Source organism: Lissotriton helveticus, chromosome 10, assembly GCF_964261635.1.
Source record: "Lissotriton helveticus chromosome 10, aLisHel1.1, whole genome shotgun sequence".
Lineage (NCBI taxonomy): Eukaryota > Metazoa > Chordata > Amphibia > Caudata > Salamandridae > Lissotriton > Lissotriton helveticus.
In genome coordinates, this window is record NC_136071.1 from 1,124,399,512 (window position 1) to 1,124,418,038 (window position 18,527).

The window sequence follows — 18,527 nt, forward strand, 5'->3', positions numbered from 1 at the left end:
TGGTTGTCAAGGCCCGCTCCCCACAGTAGGGCTCATGCATAGCTGTCAAGGCCGGCACCCCACAGTAGGGCTCATGCATGGCTGTCAAGGGCGGCACCCCACAGTAGGGCTCATGCATAGCTGTCAAGGCCGGCACCCCACCGTAGGGCTCATGCATGGCTGTCAAGGGCGGCACCCCACAGTGGGGCTCATGCATGGCTGTCCGGGCCCGCACCCCACAATGGGCCTCATGCAAGGCTCTCAGGGCCCGCACCCCACAATAGGCCTCATGCAAGGTTGTCAAGGCCGGCACCCCACAGTAGGGCTCATGCATGGCTGTCAAGGGCGGCACCCCACAGTGGGGCTCATGCATGGCTGTCCGGGCCCGCACCCCACAATGGGCCTCATGCAGGGCTCTCAGGGCCCGCACCCCACAATGGGCCTCATGCAAGGCTCTCAGGGCCCGCACCCCACAATGGGCCTCATGGCTGTCAAGGCCTGCACCCCACAATGGGCCTCATGCAAGGCTCTCAGGGCCCGCACCCCACAATGGGCCTCATGCAAGGCTCGCACCCCACAATGGGCCTCATGCAAGGCTGTCCAGGCCTTCACCCCACGGTAGGCCTCATGCATGGCTGTCAAGGCCTGCACCCCACAATGGGCCTCATGCATGGCTGTCCAGGCCTGCACCCCACAATGGGCCTCATGCAAGGCTGTCCAGGCCTGCACCCCACGGTAGGCCTCATGCATGGCTGTCAAGGCCTGGACCCTACAATGGGCCTCATGCAAGGCTCTCAGGGCCCGCACCCCACAATGGGCCTCATGCAAGGCTCTCAGGGCCCGCACCTCACAATGGGCCTCATGCAAGGCTCTCAGGGCCCGCACCCCACAATGGGCCTCATGCAAGGCTGTCCAGGCCTGCACCCCACAATGGGCCTCATGCAAGGCTGTCCAGGCCTGCACCCCACGGTAGGCCTCATACATGGCTGTCAAGGCCTGCACCCTACAATGGGCCTCATGCAAGGCTCTCAGGGCCCGCACCCCACAATGGGCCTCATGCAAGGCTCTCAGGGCCCGCACCCCACAATGGGCCTCATGCATGGTTGTCAAGGCCGGCACCCCACAGTAGGGCTCATGCATGGCTGTCAAGGCCTGGACCCAACGGTAGGCCTCATGCAAGGCTCTCAGGGCCCGCACCCCACGGTAGGCCTCATGCATGGTTGTCAAGGCCGGCACCCCACAGTAGGGCTCATGCATGGCTGTCAAGGCCTGCACCCCACGGTAGGCCTCATGCAAGGCTCTCAGGGCCCGCACCCCACGGTAGGCCTCATGCAAGGCTCTCAGGGCCCGCACCCCACAATGGGCCTCATGCAAGGCTCTCAGGGCCTGCACCCCACAATGGGCCTCATGCAAGGCTCTCAGGGCTCGCACCCCACAATGGGCCTCATGCACGGCTGTCCAGGCCTGCACCCCACAGTGGGCCTCATGCAAGGCTGTCAAGGCCTGAACTCCACGGTAGGCCTCATGCATGGCTGTCAAGGCCTGCACCCCACAATGGGCCTCATGCAAGGCTCTCAGGGCCCGCACCCCACAATGGGCCTCATGCAAGGCTCTCAGGGCTCGCACCCCACAATGGGCCTCATGCATGGTTGTCAAGGCCGGCACCTCACAGTAGGGCTCATGCATGGCTGTCCAGGCCTGCACCCCGCGGTAGGCCTCATGCATGGCTGTCAAGGCCTGAACTCCACGGTAGGCCTCATGCATGGCTGTCAAGGCCTGCACCCCACAATGGGCCTCATGCAAGGCTCTCAGGGCCCGCACCCCACAATGGGCCTCATGCAAGGCTCTCAGGGCCTGCACCCCACGGTAGGCCTCATGCAAGGCTCTCAGGGCCCGCACCCCACAATGGGCCTCATGCAAGGCTCTCAGGGCCTGCACCCCACAATGGGCCTCATGCAAGGCTCTCAGGGCCCGCACCCCACAATGGGCCTCATGCATGGTTGTCAAGGCCGGCACCCCACAATGGGCCTCATGCATGGCTGTCAAGGCCGGCACCCCACAGTAGGCCTCATGCAAGGCTCTCAGGGCCCGCACCCCACGGTAGGCCTCATGCAAGGCTCTCAGGGCCCGCACCCCAAGGTAGGCCTCATGCAAGGCTCTCAGGGCCCGCACCCCACAGTAGGCCTCATGCATGGCTCTCAGGGCCCGCACCCCACAATGGGCCTCATGCAAGGCTCTCAGGGCTCGCACCCCACAATGGGCCTCATGCAAGGCTCTCAGGGCCCGCACCCCACAATGAGCCTCATGCATGGCTGTCAAGGCCCGCACCCCACAATGGGCCTCATGCATGGCTGTCAATGCCTGCACCAGGCCTCATGCAAGGATGTCAAGGCCTGAACCCCAGAGTAGGCCTTGTGCATGGCTGTCAAGGCCTGCATCCCACAGTAGGCATCGTGCATGGCTGTCAAGGCCCGCATCCCACAATGGGCCTCATGCAAGACTGTCAGGGCCCGCACCCCACAATGGGCCTCATGCATGGCTGTCAGGGCCCGCACCAGGCCTCATGCAAGGATGTCAAGGCCTGAACCCCAGAGTAGGCCTTGTGCATGGTTGTCAAGGCCCGCTCCCCACAATAGTGCTCATGCATGGCTGTCCAGGCCTGCACCCCACGGTAGGCCTCATGCATGTCTGTCCAGGCCTGCACCCCACGGTAGGCCTCATGCATAGCTGTCAAGGCCGGCACCCCACAGTAGGGCTCATGCATGGCTGTCAGGGCCCGCACCACACAATAGGCCCCACGCAAGGCTCTCAGGGCCTTCACCCCACAGTAGCCTTCATGCACGGCTTACAGCAGCCTTCTGGAACGCCAATGGGTCTCAGGCTTGGACATACTCCGTTCTTAATCATTTTAGACAGTGTGCATGAAGATGCCAAAGTCTCCAATGATGCTTGAAGTGCTTAATGAGGGCCCGATTCCCAAATGTTGGTGTTTGAATAATTGTCACTTACTCTTGTAGCAGTCCTGGCTTACTCGTTCATTTCAGGAGTACGCCAGGAGTACTCCTAGCTCCTTCTGGACTCCTGGAGTAATACAAGAAATCTTTGTGCTGGAACCTTTTATATTTTTGTCATTTGATTGATCCGCCGGAGGAAGTAGAAACCGAGCATGTTATTGTGACACAGTCACAAGCAGAGGACTGTGGGGCTCCGTCACATGTCATTGTGGGGGAGAAGGCTTTATTTTCTCATTGTGTGTTTCCTCTCTTATCTTTTCCCCGTCGGTCACATGTCGTGGCTCTCACGGTTTTGCTGGGGCGCCATTGTGTGGATAAAATAACCCCAATCGCTCTGACTCAGGAAGTCCGTGGCTGCACCCTCTGCTCTCCGTCCCCCGGGCCAGTGCCCTTTGACCTGGGGTTCTCGAGGGCCGCCGCCAGTACCATTCACCGTGCCCGAAATGAAAATGCATGAGAAGCATTTACATATCATTTACATACCATTGATCTGAAAGAACAATTATCTGTGAATTAATTAGCGAGCCACAAAAGCTGACCAGTTGGAAAACCTTAAGATTGATAATGCTGTTCCCGAAAATCCCGGCACCCCGGCCTCTTATCACAACTTCACGTGTTTGTTTCTCTAGTTTTTCCACTGTTTTTTTCTCTAGATTGTACCCGTTTGCTCCCGATAAAAGCATATTTTAATAGAGCCTTTTAATTAATAATGGAATAGAGAAAAAGGGGCGGGGAAAGGGAGCTCCGGGGACAAAGAGAGGTACAGAGTGGGGGTAGGCAGGCGGGAAAGGGAAGAGAAATGGGCAAAGACAGGCAGAAGGATAAAGAAGGGACAGCGGACGCACGCACAGGTAGGAGAGAGGGGGTATAGAGAGACAGGGGTACAGAAGAGAGGTGACTGAGACACTTGAGGCCCGAGCCAGGCTCCTGCCTGACACCCGGCTCAGCTCGGGGTTCTGTTGAAACCTCGAGCCCATAATACGCCAGCCTTTTATATGGCGTCTGCCCGCCTCCCTCCCCCTGGCCTGGACAGTGCCGCCTTCAGGGCAGTGTACCGGTGCAGCTGTACCTTGTGCTGACCTGGGGAGGGGGGTGCTGTGTTTAGAAATAACTTACGCATTCAAAAGCTCCTGCTGCAGAGTTCCTTGTGTGTCCAGCAGTTTTCAGGCAACAGTAAAAATGTCATGATTACTCTGGTGATTAATGTTCCTGCTGTAGAGAGATTGGAGTTTAGTCTAGTGGCAGTTTTGACTCATAATAAGGTAGTGCAGAGGGTTATATGCCTGCTGCAAAGAAGGTGTACAATGCAAATCGCAGAACTGTATTTTATGTTGAGAGCTCAGTGGGTTACTGCTTTTGTGACAAACATCCTTTTGTTACTTGCACTTAAATTACAATCCTAATATAGCACAGTGACCTATGAACTTTCATCAAAGAGCTGCATGCAAATTTCATGGTTTGGGTAGGACCTTTATTTTTTTTTCCACAGTCTTGCATTATCCTAATGTGGCTTTAAAAAAGGGTTTGTTGGGGTAGAAATGCATTCTTATTGGGAAAGCTTACCCCAACCTCTGTGAAACATTTAAAATCCTGAGTTTGTTCTCCAGACCAAACACTCTTGAAATATACAACCTCCTAGTATGAATGACACGCGCTTCATACATCTTGTAATCCTCTTTGTCTTTTATAACATTTTCTATAGACTGATTCACACATGTATGTTTCAGTGTTTCTGTATAATGTGTGTGTGATGTAAAGTGGTCCAACACCCTATACTGGTATGAACAGCGCTATAAAACAAATGAAATGCATGTGAGAAAGGAGAGGTGAGGGACACTATTGGAGGGTGGTAGTGAGGGAATCTGTGAAGAAGGAGGTCATGGGGGAGGGATGCCAAAAAGGTTTAAAGATTCTCGCACGGGACAACACCAGCGCAAAAGCTGGCCCTGACTCTGGATGTGTTGTTAGGGCCACAACTTTCAACATTGGACCTGGGGAATCAGAATCAAGCCTTCTCGTCAGCTCCACCACCTGTGATTCTGGGAAAATCCCTTAATCGCCCCATCCCTATAAACAATAAATGGCGACCTTGTGTAATATAACTGATTTCTATTTAAAGCACTCCAGTACCTTGGGGTGGAATTTGCGCTATATAAAAACTGACTGAAGTTGTACAAAGAGGTAAAAATAAAGCCTTAACGTAAAGAATGTTAATAATAATCTGGGCCGCGTACAGGGTTTACATGAAACTGTCTTGTTCATGTTTAAAAATTATCACTTTTAATAAAGTACTTCTCAGTGCAGCTCCATAATGTGAGATACTAATGTCAAAACTTCCACATGTTTAAGAAACAAACTTCATGCACGGGGTCTAAGATCCAAGCCATTCCCTTGGCTAGGTTCTTCTCTTGGCTCTCCCATTAATTTGTGAGCTCGCCTACCTCTAGTACAGAGGGAGAGAGCGAGTGGGAGAGAGAGATTCTGATTTGTACACTGAGGCATATCACATCTTATGACATCCTGTAGTACCCGGAGGTTGAATTTGGCAGGATCTATGGGGGTTACCAAGCGTTTTAAACAACCATTCTAGAACAATATAGACCTTGAGTTGGCGAAGGCTGAAGGGGGGAGGCAGGGTTCTCCTGCAGTGAGAAGTGAAAGGAGGGACAGACAAAGAAGAAAGAGGCCTTCTCTCCAGAGTGATTGCTGTCTGAAGGAAAGGTAAATGTGTCCAGTTGGTTAATTCAAATCCACAGGATACTTGGAAGTCAGTTGAGGCTGTGATTAATCTAGTCCTTTGAGGCTGCATGGTGATAACGATTTATTCCTTTGGGCGGGGTGGGCTGTAAGATGTAATTGGTTGAGTTCTGGAATGCATCTTTTTAAGGGAAGCATTAAAGTGTTGCACTATTTTAAGGCGGCCTACTTGTGGATAATAAATTTTAAAGACAATGACTTGGGGTACCATGTATACCATGTAACAATATTAATGTGCTGAATCCTTTGCCCAGTGATGTGTGTAAAAATGACAAAATAATGAAGTAATAGTATCACAAAATGTGCTGCATTATGCCAAGCGATTTGCCTTTTCTTGGCGCATAATTTAGTCCTCGTCTGCCACATCATTCCATTGGGCCTGGCCTGAATATGGAACCTGGTGGTACTTCAATAAAAATAAAGGACTGGCTGAGATACTGAGGGCACGCAATGGACGTGGAGGGTGTAAAAGGAGAGTTTGAGACATGTTAGACATGCATAGAACTGATCTACTGAGAAAATACGACGCGAAGGGACTGGGGGTGCAAACAAGAGGCGTGCGGGGTGGTTGGTAAAAGTTGTTTGCCCACCAGCAGCTGGTTGTAGGTGGGTGTATATGTATTGAAATACCTGCTGTATAAAAGAATTAAATCTCAAAACAATAACTTGCATTTCACTGTGTTTTTTGTCACAGATTGGGACTCTTTGCGGTCCCTATTGTATTGTGCACCAACCAAGATTCAAATCTGCCGCCCTTCGGTTGCACACAGATACATTTGCAGTTGTTGCATTATCCGAGTGAGCTTTCACTACCGGAACAGAGTGTATTTCCTACAGATTATATTTTCCTGTAGTTCTGTTTCATTTAAGGTGTGTATTATATTTTATGTTCAGTAAACTGTAGGCGAAAGGCCTGCAAAATACTAAAATTATATCTTGCTGTTTTTAGCCACAACTCTCATACCATACCGCTCCACACTCACTGATTCTGTCCCCACTCCACTGAGAATCACAGTTTGCATAGTTGTTTTATGAACTTTAGCCGGTGGCAACACTAAAATACACAGTTCTTCCACATTTGATTTCAAATGCACACCGATTGGTTCGCATTACTACCTCGGCAGCATATGTTTTATTGGACCTGTGAAATATTCTTCACTTTTAGCAGCCCCCCTCCCCCCATTTTATTTTTCACCCGAGTTTCATTTCTGGCCGCTTTCAAATAAAATGGGACCCACGCCCCTCGAAGGAACCACGCTGCCCCTCGAAAGGAGGGCGAAGCTTTTCAGTTCGAGAACCCCACCTGTGGGTCACGCTCCAGGCAGCTTCCGAGGTCCCCCCATCCCGCCCACCTGACCAACACAAAGAAATCTGACGAGTCAATGTCTTAATGGGGCCATTCGGTGAGTGACGTCACAAGAAATCTGAAAACTCCACCTGACGTCATCAATAAACACGCCTTGAAAACGCGTTTCGTTGATGATTGGCAAAGGTGCGGCAGGACGAGGCACGGGGTTGCCCCCTTTTAACAATGATGCCCCACTTCATATTCTGAAAGCGCCTAGAGGTGATTCAGTTTGTACCATAAACCATCGGACCAGACACTACAGAGTGACTCATTCGAAGGGCTTTGCTCCTCTTACTCGCTCTTATTTTTAACGCAAGTGTCTGTTTTCTTGCACCTCTGCATTATTTCAAAATGCCATTACATGTGCCACGTTGTTTATATTCGTGGAGTGACAGCTTTTGTACGCACCCTCGCTATGCCAGATGAAGTCTAGCCGACGCTCCACGAGACGCCTGTCACGCGCACGGTGTCACGCGCTACATACGTGTTCTCTGCACCGAGCCGATCTACTGGCTTCAGAAAGACAATGGAAATGCACTTTAATAACCTGCCGTGCCGCCCACTCGGAGTGGGAAGCGCCCAGAAGCAATCGAGTCTGTGCTGCTGTGCTTTACAGAATTCTTCATTAGTTCAGTCTTTGCTTCTGACACCAACGGAAGCAGCAGCCACTGAGATAAGCAGCAGCCACTAAGAGTGATGTTTCATTAATTCATTCGGTCTTTGCTTCTGACACCATAGGAGAAGCAGCAGCTAGAGGGAGATAGTTCATTATTTCATTCAGCCTTAGCTTCTGACAGCATCAGACAAGCAGCAGCCACCAAGTGACATACAATGGGTGTTGGATTGGGAGACTGTGCACAAAGCATGATGGTGACCCGCCCCTTAATGGCAAGTAAACAGCTGAGAAAGGAGTACATTCTCAACCAAGGGTGGGAAGTGCACACTCCGGGGAGGGGGTCCTAGAGAATTTGGAAACACCCACAAAATGCTGAGTTAATGGGTATGCAGAAAAATCTTTTTAGTCCCATTTTTACCATGAAAATGGTGTAAGATTTACTCCTGTGAATGGTGGGAGTGAATAATATTCCTGGGATGAAAAGGAGCTGAAAAACCCCAGGCAGCAGGGGCATTTATAAGAAAAAGTGCTAGTGAACATGTGTAGAGATTTCCCCCTGTGCATATATGTACCCTACTTACAATCATGGCTCAGAAATGCCTCCACAATGTTGGAACTCAGAGAAAACCCTGAAACCAGGCACACCTTTGGAAGACTTTGTGAATTCTACGCATTCACAAATTCGTAAAAGGCCAGTATATATATATATATATATATATATATATATATATATATTTTTTTTTTTTTTTTTTTTTAATGGACCCACATCTGTCAATAGGTAAGAAACATATATTTACATAATTTCCGCATACAATCCCGCCCATAACCATTCCCACATTCTTCAAGGAAATGTCCATGACAGTGAGATCATGGGTCGAAACAGGCTGAATACAGCCCAGTTCTTAACTTGTAAAAGACTGAGTGCAGGGGCCCAATGTTTGCTCAGAAATCCGCGACTGGCGCTATAGAATGTGGTGCGCCAAATACCAAGGCTGGTAGTTTTACATCCATGCCTCCTTAATCCACCACCCGACACTCCCTGCCGCTTTATCTCACTATTGTAGGTTCTTTTTCATCACTGCTTTCTCCTTTTACGCAGTTTTTCCGAATTTCTCCTCCTCCTTCTTTCCCCCTTGCATGTTTTTTCCTTTCTTTCTCTGGGTCAAAGTTAGATGAGGAAAAATAAGTGCTGGTCCCCAAAAATGAGTGCAGGTGGGCCTAGAGTTGCCCCCTTTCAAAGAGTAAAATACCGGTCATGTGTTGTTTTAAGAGTCTGCAAAGCCCCAGATATTATACTAAAGCAGACTTTAAGAAAATCGTTATGTATTCATTTGTGGCATGCATTTTCTGCTTTTGTTTACTTTAATTACTAGGCATCTTTAACGCAGATCTAGAACACGTTTAAAGGCGCTTTCTATTTATATGTGCGATTTAAAGTATGTGCAGATGAGAGAGGGCTAAAAACACCGACTTTGTATATTTTTGTACCGGCTGGGACAGTGAAATACCGGTGATGACGGTAGAAAACCGGCCATGACGAGTCAACCCTAGGTGGGCCTCACCAATCACCGGTTCAAATTAAGCACTGCTCCAGCCGGGTTTTAAGGTTAACCACTGATTATCAATCTATTCAGATGAATTATATGTAAATGCTTGTGGATATCCTGTAAATAGTATACTTACCCCGCCTTCCTGGACCCACCTTGAGCACATGTTTTAAACCGACCCGGCGTTTCTTTTTCCACGGTAACGTTTGCGCAAAAAGCGCCCGCGGAGCACATAGCCAAACACATTGTGAAAAATACCCGTTGAATTCAAAGGAAAGGAGAACGGAATAACGACAGAAAATAAAGGGTAGCGTTTGTTCCCCGGCATGTGGCACGGAAACCCCGGCAACAAATTCCCACGTCAAACAGCACGTGACCCACGTCGGACACCGTCGGCGTCTCGAGAAGGGCGTCGGCTCCAGGACAATGGGTGTCAAGAACAAAGGGCTGTTATCGGCGCGCGCCGAGCTTCCGGGATCTACAGGCAGCGACTCCCCCTGCTGGCCAGCACTTCACCCTCACCCATCGCACGTTAGGCTGCAGTTCAGGCAGACATATCTGCTTCGGCCCTGGTCTCCCAACAAACAAGCACTGACAAAGACAATTGTTGCTTTTTTTAGATCTGACCTTAGCCAAGACCTTTTGATTTGACTGAAATTGCATATATAACATACTTACTGGGGTTCCAGTCAGCCCTCTCCTTCCATGGGGTTGCTTTGTGCCTTTCATATTTTCTTGTGCCCACAGTCGTGTTTGTCCATTGTTGTGGATGAAGACCCCTGACATCTCTTTGATTGCTTGGAATTACAACTGGAATCCTGACTGTGGTGCAGCTTTCTAAGCATACTTCTGGGAACATTGGTTAATTTTAGAAAGCTGGAAATGGAAACCCAAGTGAAGACAGAGATCACTTTCTTTGCGGATAAGGTCAATTGAAGCAATAACATTGCATACCACTGTATTAAAACAAAGGGCTGCAAATGCTAATCTTTGTTTTTTTTAAATGTTCATATTTTCTGGTTTAAAAATATGCAAGACAGATACAGCGGCGAGTGACCGGAACAGGAATAAACAACATGATGGGTAGACTGAGAATACAGTGCTGAGAATGGGGTGTTAGTTACAGTGGCGTAGCAAGGTCAGGTGGTAACCGGTGTGGAAAATTTCATGTCACCCCCAGCTTGACAACATGGCAAAAATATGTTTAAAACATATTTTTGCCGTTTTGTCACCCCCCTCAGTAATGACACTCGTCACCCCGGCTTGACAAAATGGCAAAAATATGTGTTTAAAACATATATTTTTGCCATTCCCCCCCCCCCCCCCCCTCAGCGATGACACCCGGGGAGGCCCACACCCACCGCACCCCCTTCCTACGCCACTGGTTGGTTAGAGGTGGGGTAATTTCTTTACAATATTTTAGCCTTTAAAATTCAGAAAGTCACTACAGTCAACACTGTCATTTTTGGACTAGGTTTTAAAAATACATTAACAGAAACATAAAATTGACTAATGTTGCAGAGCAAGGCCCAGTACTGAGTGCTTAATGTGTGCCTGTAGTTGCAAGCAAGTAGTATCCATAGGTACTCATTTTTACAGTTCAGCTCAGATCAGTATAACATAAAAGTCAAACCGACATTCTGCAGCTGCTGTTCAAAGGCATATCAACTTGCCAAGCCAGATAGACCATAGAACAGCAAATATGTTAAACTCATTTGAAGAACACTAATTAGGCATACTCAGTTCCATAGAATACAAATCAGTATTTATTTCCTAACAATGTCCAGCACATTTTTCACTAAATCATATTCCTTCTTCAGGGCCACACATTCAATGCTTACTCAAATATCCTTAGTCTGTTTCATTATAGTAAAAACAAGCAATGGCAAAGCCAATAGGTCTAGCAATGGCTGCTAACTTTTTGGCTTTGTCAATGGTTCGTTTATATTATCATGGTTTTTCTAAAACTTTATTGTTGAGAGAGCTTTCCAATACAAAAAAGTGCCTAAAAGGAAGAATCGGTTTTGGTATCAAAAAACGCTAATTTCAGTAGTAGTTCCTAACAATGAAGGGAACTATTTTGCAGATGTGCTCCTTGTGAAAGAACAAAATGCCATTGCTCAAAATTAAATTAGCCACTGACTGAAGTGGATGACTCACTGGTTCATGGTAAGTAAGTAAGTAAGTACATGGTGTGCTGTAATGGGAGAAAGAAATATGTGAATAACAGATTACTGGTTGAAAAGTGCTGACTGAACCTGTATATATTGTATACATATGTATATATGTATGTAACATATATATATTTATATTTTTTATCCAACAAACACCGAAGCTTCTCAAGATGCACTCGACAGTGCGTCTGCCATTCGGCATCATGGTTCAGCCCGCCCCAGCCATCTAAGTTCGTTGTACTGCCTGACGCGTCTCTGTGGCCAATGTACCGCTTCATCAGAGGCATTTCTTCTGTACATATTGGAGCGCTCTTTATACTGCATACTGATTGGTTGAAAAACCCCTCATGGTCTCAACTACGTATTTGATTACTTCATACAGCATGCAACTTAGCCACAGAGAAAGCTCTAATTAAAAATAAGATGCATTTTTATATTTCTTGTTCTTTTGTGAGATATGGTATATGGTCAAAATATCGAGTCCAAAATATCGAGTAACACAAATATCGAGTCCAACATATAGAATGGACAAAATATCGAATGGACAGAATATAGACATCAAAAATATCGTTTTTAAGGTAAGTAATGTAATATCGATTTAAAAAATATAGAAAGTCAAAATATCAAAGTACATAATATAGGTTATTAAAAATATCGAATTTTTAATAATATCGAATTTTTTAAAGTGTTTTGTATGTTAGTATATGTGTGAAAAGTGTATATTTTTTTGAATTTATTTTAAGTAATTTATTTTATGTTATTTAATTTTTGAGTAATTTAATTCTGTAGCGGGTTGTGGGTTTATAGGGGAATAGGATGGGAAGTAATTTAATTATAATTAATTAAATATGTTAATTAATTTATTGGTATTTTTTTAATAAATTGTTAATTCATTTTTAATTGCTAATGAATTATTTATTAATTGATAATTCATTTTTATGAATTGATAATTATGTGAATAATATTAATTTATTTTCTGTAGCAGGTTGTGGGTTTATAGGGGAATGGGGTGGGAAGTAATTTAACTATAATTAAATATGGAAATTTATTTATTGGTATTTTGAATAAATTGTTAATTCATTTTTAATTGGTAATTAATTAATTCTTAATTGATAAACAAATTATTAATTGATTAATTGATAATTATGTGAATAATATTAATTTATTTTCTGTAGCAGGTTGTGGGTTTATAGGGGAATGGGGTGGGAAGTAATTTTATTATAATTAATTAAATATGTTAATTTATTTATTGGTATTTATTTTGAATACATTGTTAATTAATTTTTAATTGGTAATTAATTAATTCTTAATTGGTAATTAATTCTTATTAATTGATAATTATGTGAATTATATTAAAACATTTTCAATAGAGTGGGAATAGTAACATTTACCCCTATGCTATCCAACGCTTTCCCTGCTGTTGCACTCTCTGGAGTGGGAATAGTAATTTTTACCCCTACGCTATCCAACGCTTTCCCTACTGTTGCACTCTCTGGAGTGGGAATAGTAATTTTTACCCCTACGCTATCCAACGCCTTCCCTACTGTTGCACTCTCTGGAGTGGGAATAGTAATTTTTACCCCTACGCTATCCAACGCTTTCCCTACTGTTGCACTCACTGGAGTGGGAATAATAATTTTTACCCCTGCACTTTCCAACGCTTTCCCTACTGTTGCACTCTCTGGAGTGGGAATAGAAATTTTTAACCCTACGCTATCCAACGCTTTCCCTACTGTTGCACTCTCATGGAGTGGGAATAGTAATTTTTACCCCTACGCTATCCAACGCTTTCTCTACTGTTGCACTCTCTGGAGTGGGAATAGTAATTTTTACCCCTACGCTATCCAACGCTTTCCTTACTGTTGCACTCTCTGGAGTGGGAATAGTAATTTTTACCCCTACGCTATCCAACGCCTTCCCTACTGTTGCACTCTCTGGAGTGGGAATAGTAATTTTTACCCCTACGCTATCCAACGCTTTCCCTACTGTTGCACTCACTGGAGTGGGAATAATAATTTTTACCCCTGCACTTTCCAACGCTTTCCCTACTGTTGCACTCTCTGGAGTGGGAATAGAAATTTTTAACCCTACGCTATCCAACGCTTTCCCTACTGTTGCACTCTCATGGAGTGGGAATAGTAATTTTTACCCCTACGCTATCCAACGCTTTCTCTACTGTTGCACTCTCTGGAGTGGGAATAGTAATTTTTACCCCTACGCTAACCAACGCTTTCCCTACTGTTGCACTCTCCGGAGTGGGAATAGTAATTTTTACCCCTACGCTATCCAACGCTTTCCCTATTGTTGCACTCTTTGGAGTGGGAATAGTAATTTTTACCCCTACGCTATCCAACGCTTTCCCTACTGTTGCACTTCCAGGAGTGGGAATAGTAATTTCTATACTTCCGCTATCCTACAGTAATAATATTGTGTATTTTTTATTAATATTATGTTATATATATATATATATATATATATATATATATATATATGTTTTAACATATTTGATTGTATGTTTTTTTAATAAGTTAAATTAATTATTTAATAATTTTAAGGTAATTTAAGTATTTTTAAGTATATTTTAGCTTTTTATTTTAAATTTTTTTTATTTTACATTATTTTTAAGAAATTCGATATTTTTACAAAGTATATATTTTTAAATGATATTTTGGATTCGATATTTTGGTACTTACCTGTTTGTAGATAGGAATTCGATATTTTGTCTGTCGATATTTTGGCATCGATATTTTGGGTAGTCTATATTTTGTCCCTCTATTAGTCAGTGATCCTCGAGATATATAGCCTTTAGGTCACCTCTTTGCAGATGAAAGAAGTTATATATGAATGTATCATTTTAAATCTTGTGACTATATTGAGTACTAACCCCAATGGCCACCTAGCCAGACTTAGCAAACTTCCCGCATTCCCATGTGAAGGGGAGTACTCATTCTTCGCCACTGTGGACGAGACCTAACCACTTGCCCTCCCTGCGGGTATTTATCTGTCACAAAAATAATTAGAAAAAATGTATGATAAAAAAGGAAACTTTCCCGCTTTGAAGTCACGCATTTTTAATCTAGTCACACAATTATAAACTCAAAGACAATGGTCAGGATTTCAGAGTTCAGAGCAATTAAGGGTGTGGACTTATTGGTTGGTTTCAAGTGCAAAGCAACTATCATTATAATAATTTAGTTTCATTCATACCTGAAATTATGTTTTTGGTACAGCTAAAATTAAGTCGCATTAAAATGGGATTGATTCTCTTTAATTGCGTTCAACAATCCATAGTGGAGCTTGGCAACTGAAACCATCCATTATGATATGTGTAACTACTGCATCGTGCATCCCATTGAGCCCTGAAAAATATCATGTGGCCGATTCACAACCGTATTTATGAAAACAGGGGGTAGAACTATGGAAGTACTCTTTTACATACTTTTACATGCCTTTGCGAATCAGTCCTAAATGTTAAACTCCTTATTAGTGAAAGGAGCACACTCCTTTTTACTTGTACTAATTAAATTGGAATATTCCTGAATATTCCCATTTTATTCTCATTTTACAAATACGTAAAAGAATACTTTATGCTCTCCAAAATGCCTTTGTGAATAGGGCCCCACGAATCAACCGGCAGCTAATACCGAACAGTATTGAACTTTGATTGGTTGCCAGAAAAGTTATATGTTTTCATAGTACAATAGGGTCAACGTTTCATTCATCTAAAGTACTGGGACAGCAGTTTTACTCAGAACATAGACAATTTCATAAATCTAGAAAACATATTATTATATATTTAGCTACTGTTATTGTAAAAAAAAACAGTGGTTCAAAAGCCATATATTACAGCAATGATTTTCTATCCATCATAGTTTTCAATTATTTGCTGAAATGGCATAGTTTTCATTACTTAAAGATATCAACAAATGGGAAGCTCAAGAATTAACAAAGGTCGAAATGCTTCGACTATATATACCCGAAGAAGCCCGCTACAAAGGCTCTACAAACTATTTCATTGTGGACTATTGGTGTCTAACTCTTTCAGAGGATGGACACATACGTTTTTCTGATAGTCTCTACCTTGAGCAGACTATCTTTAGATGGATCATAATTGAAATTTGTTAATGACCGTCTCTCGATGGAATTATGTTTATGCAAGGATTGTGTATAAGTAATTGCATATGATTTTGAAACCTAGTAAATACTTTTTTGGCATATCTGTGCTACTAGCTATTGTATTTTGTGAGAGAAGTACAACAAGAGATATCCATTTTCAAACTTCAAAATATCATTTGTTAAAATGTAATAATATAGCCAATAACAAGTAGAGTGTTATTGTCAATGAGAAAAAACTTACATTGGTCCGATGTAGCACGAGACACTGCATTTGCAGAGTCCACTCGGCTGTGGCTCACCGACATCTCCTTACAGGTCCCTGTGCCTTTCTCTTCATTGATTTTGAGAAGGTTTTCGATGCCCTTAACTAGGACTTTCTTTGCGATGTGCCTCAGTCAATTGGGTTCGAACCATGATTCATCAGCTACATCAGGGTGCTGTACGCCGCTTCTGGGGCGCAGGTTCAGGTTAACAGGATCCTGTTCTACTCGTTTACCATACAAAGAGGCACTCAGCAGGGCTGCCCGCTTCCCCCCTTCTCTTTGCCTTCCTTAGCAATGGAGCCTGTGGCAGCCTGGGTCAGATAAAATTCACAGGTATGGTGATTCCGATGTAGGGCAGAGAGAGAAGACCACGCAGCGCTATATGCAGATGATGTTATGTTATTCGTCTGTCACCCAGAAACTTTGGGACTGTGGTTGTAGCAGATTCTGGACATACATGGAAAGGCCGCAGACCTACAGGTCAGCTGGACCAAATCACTGCTGGTTCCTCTGTCCAGTGATGTGGGTGAGCAAAGCTGGAGCATTCACAGACCAACCCGCTGGTTAAATTTTCAATACCTGAGAATTTATGGAACTCTCCTGGTCCCTCAACCTCACCCCTCTGGTTGTCAGGATGCAGAAAGACTTCTCTGTCCTTAAAAGGATAGCACTCTTCAAAATGATGATTTTACTGCTTTTCTTGTACGTGTTCCAAAACTTTCCATACATGATTCCCAGCAAATGGTTTAAGACCATACAATCCCAGATACGTGCTTTTCTCTGGGCCCACAGGACCCCCGTGTCACCTTTGGGAAATGTGTCAATTCAGGTTTAATGTAGGTTTGGCTGCCGCGGACCTACTTCTTTATTATTGGACATCACAACTTCTGGACTTAAATGACTGACTCCAGGGTGACTGGTCGGACCCCACCTTTCACTTCAAAATGTCCCTTGTGGATTGTCGGTCCATAATCAGCATTTTGTACAGTGCCTCGATACCAAGGTTCCTGTTGGATCTTTCCAGAGCGGTATTGTTGACATGGAAGTCAGCCTAGTGTTGGATGGATGGGACAGGAAGTTCAACTTGCAGACCCCTCTCTGGAGGGGAAAATGGCTGGGGCAGATGCCCGCCCTAGAATGGTTTGGCCCGCTGGCACCTCATTGGGATTTCCACACTGGGAGATGGTTAGCAGGGCTCTCACATTCGCTCCTTTTAAGCCCTAAAGACAGATTTTCACCTCCACCAAACACAATCCTACAAATTATTACAGCTCTGTCATAGCCTCTCATGTTATGCAGACTCCCTTGAGGGTGTACCGGAGTCTAGTCCCCTGGAAGCCAAGCTCCTCGTGGGACTCTTGGGACAAGGGGACATTTCCCTTATCTATAAATCACTAGTTATTAATTCCCCCATCTTGCTTTCCCCTAGGAGGGTCAGATGGGAGTCATGGGTGAACCCACTGTAGCACTAACCCTCAGAGAACTAGCCATTTCCCCTAGGCTTCACCTGATTCATACAATGGCTGTGGAATGCCGGTCAGTGACCTACTCCTGCTAGCACATGGTGAGATGACGAACCTGTTCTCCTGGCCACCCTACCCCCCTCCTATGTGGCCCTGCGGGCCGACCGGCCGACAGGTAAGGCTGGTGGTGGGGTCGCCCTAATCGCTCGGTCGGAGTTGAACTTTCAACCACTCCCTTTTTCCCCTATTCCCCCTGCTGACTTCCTGGTAGTCCGTTCTCTTTCATTCTCCCCCCCCATCACTTGCCTCCTTATGTACCGCCCTCCTCAGCCCTCGCCCTTATTCTTGCCGGCATTTCAAGACCTGTTGGCTAACCTGGTGGTCAACTACGCCTCGGTCTTGGTGCTAGGAGACTTCAATTACTGGCCCTCAGACCCACATGAGTGCTTAGCCTCTAAAGAATTTACAGATTACCTTTCATCCCTCAACTTCGTGTCACACATATCCGTCCCCACTCATTCCCATGGGCACATACTGGACCAGGTTTGGTCCCTTAACCTCCCTGTGGCTTCAGCTGCAGTCTCGCCGTGCCCATGGTCCGACCACACCCTTATTTCCTTTTCCATTCCCCGCAACCTGACGTCCAAAACTCCGCACACCAAAAACACCTGGGCGCGGAATTGGAATAAACTGGATTATCCCTCCTTGACCTCCTCACTCCGCAACTCCACTCCCATTCTCGCTGGCTTATCATCTGCCTCTCAAGCCAATGCCATTAACTCCTGGCTGGCTGGAGGCTGCGACTCAGTAGCGCCCTTACGCCGCATTTCCATCCGCCGACCTAAGGACTCCAATAGATGGTTCAATGACCACCTAAAAGTTCTCAAACTGAGCGCCCGACGGGCGGAGAGGCAATGGAGGAAAAATTACAGTCCCTTATCAAAAACCCACTTCTTATCAGCACTGGCCAAATACAAAACAGCAATCCTGGCTGCAAAAACCTCCTACTTTTCTTCAAAAATAACTTCTGCAGAAAACAAACCCAGGGAAATCTTCGGCATAGTGAATGACCTGGCATTCTCGGACCGAACCTTGCCCCAAATTCCTCCTTCCCAGCCTCTCTGCGACCAACTTAATACCTACTTCTTAGAGAAAATTGTAACTATCAAGACCAACATCCCACCACCCTCGTCTGCCTTCGTCGATCCCTCCCCCCCTTCCGTTCGATGCCCTTTTACCTCCATTCCCCC

At 45.4% G+C, this 18,527-nt stretch overlaps 1 long non-coding RNA gene across 1 annotated transcript in view; it reads right to left on the minus strand.

Moving 5' to 3' along the window:
* Positions 1–17,594, minus strand: part of LOC144784848 (uncharacterized) — a 51,283-nt gene extending 33,689 nt beyond the window's left edge. The window contains exons 1-2 of the long non-coding RNA XR_013601707.1: positions 15,793–17,594; positions 9,940–10,137 (exon numbers count right to left, since the gene is read on the minus strand). This is a non-coding gene — a long non-coding RNA (uncharacterized LOC144784848). The remainder of the gene's footprint in view (positions 1–9,939; positions 10,138–15,792) is intronic.
* Between the last annotated feature and the right edge of the window lie 933 nt (positions 17,595–18,527).